Source organism: Otolemur garnettii, unplaced genomic scaffold (genome assembly GCF_000181295.1).
Source record: "Otolemur garnettii isolate 467f Iridium unplaced genomic scaffold, OtoGar3 scaffold00396, whole genome shotgun sequence".
NCBI classification, from domain to species: domain Eukaryota; kingdom Metazoa; phylum Chordata; class Mammalia; order Primates; family Galagidae; genus Otolemur; species Otolemur garnettii.
The window spans coordinates 161462-163164 of NW_003852791.1; the positions used below are offsets into that span (position 1 = coordinate 161462).

General features: G+C 38.3%; 1 long non-coding RNA gene across 1 annotated transcript in view; it reads left to right on the top strand.

Annotated features, from left to right (window-relative positions):
* The window catches only part of LOC111722802, a 7589-nt gene extending 5892 nt beyond the window's left edge, over window positions 1–1697 (top strand). The window contains exon 3 of the long non-coding RNA XR_002771463.1: window positions 1578–1697. This is a non-coding gene — a long non-coding RNA (uncharacterized LOC111722802). The remainder of the gene's footprint in view (window positions 1–1577) is intronic.
* Window positions 1698–1703: the final 6 nt, after the last annotated feature.

Consider the following 1703-nt stretch of genomic DNA (forward strand, 5'->3'; position numbering starts at 1 on the left):
AGTCTCCTGAGTAGCTGGGACTACAGGCACAGAACACCCTGCCAGGCTGATTTTTTATATTTTTTGTAGAGGCAAGGTCTTGCTATATTGCCCAGGCTGGTCTTGAACTCTCAGCATTAAGTGATCCTCCCACCTCAGCCTCCTAAAGTGCTGGGATTATAGGTGCGAACCATCATGCCTACCCTATAATGTTTTTTTAGCTATTCAATGGGGTAACATCTGTAAACATCTAGCAAAGTGCCTATCACATAGCAAGGACTTGGCTATTGAACAATCATACATCAATCATATCCAGTTAGTTTCTGTCTAATAATCGGATATGATTTCTGACTCTTCCCCAAGTGTGAATAGCTTGTGACATTGGTTTGATTTTTGAAATGATGCTGCCATCTAGTGAAAACTCACTGTCCTTCCTCTCCACACACAAGTTGCCACCCAGCTTTACTGCTGACAATATGGATTAGCATCACCACATAGAGCCCTGGGACCACTTGGTACCTGGAAAAGTTGTTCTGACCAATGATTCCCAAAGTATGTGTGCTGAAAAAAATGTACATGTCTTAATAGAGTATTCATGAAAATACTCAACTATCCCTTTAAAAATAATCCCTTAGACTGCCTGATGGTTAAAATATGATTCATCATATCCAAGTCTACTTTTGAAGATTCCTCTGCCAAAAATAGCAGCTCACTTACCTAGGGCTGAGAGCTGCATAGATCCAGTAATGTAAATAACGCCCAAATTATGAGCCTATGGCCCTGCCCAGCACTTGGTATCTAACTCACCTCTTTTACCTAAAGTTCTAAACTTTGTTAAGTACTCAGGACAAGGCAAAGCTTTTCTTCTTTATTAAAGCTTCAGCATGCCTCCTTCATCTGAACCATTTACTTTCTTTTCATGATAAGTTGTATCTTACCCTGAAAACTATGCTATCTAACATTATCATTCACACTGAGACTTTTTCATAACTCACATTTATCCTTTTAGTTTTATGAAGTCATCTTGACCAATGTTACAGCAATTTCGGTCAGCTGATTGTGGTAAACAATGTTTAATATGAAGAGAAATTAAAACTTTCTTCATTGTCACAAATATAAAAAATTCACAACCCATTGGACACCAATAATTTTGTGAAATATAATAAAAACAAATTAGTAGGAAATTGAAATAAAAAGTAGTATACAATGCAAACCAAATTTTTAAAAGTATGAAATTCAGCAGCATAAAACTGTTATGTAAATTTCTGACCACTCACTCTGGGTTTTAGCACTTACCTCTCCATGGACTTTGTAGCAAACAGTTGCACTAACACAGGTCCGTGGATACACTTTGAGTAGCTGGGATCTAGCTGGGGCAGCCCATCATAGCTTATCAATCCTGGCAAGCAATAAAGGCTGGGAAAGCCCCTGGCCTGCATATAATTTGTCCTGTAGGTGAGAAAAGAAGTAAATATGAAAAAGTGGGGCGATGTGACTTTTGAGACATTGAGACGTATCTAAATTCCAGCATATTCACCTGCAGTTGCTTGTGAAGTGTTTAAACACACACCTAGTGGTTTATAAAAATTTTTAAACAGGTGGAGAATGACACAACATTGAATGTTACTATTGCTACTGAAGCCCAGATTCTAACATCTAACAGCAAAGACTTAACTGCCGAGGACATCACTTCTGCTACTAGAGTGGTTGGACAAATCTTCAAC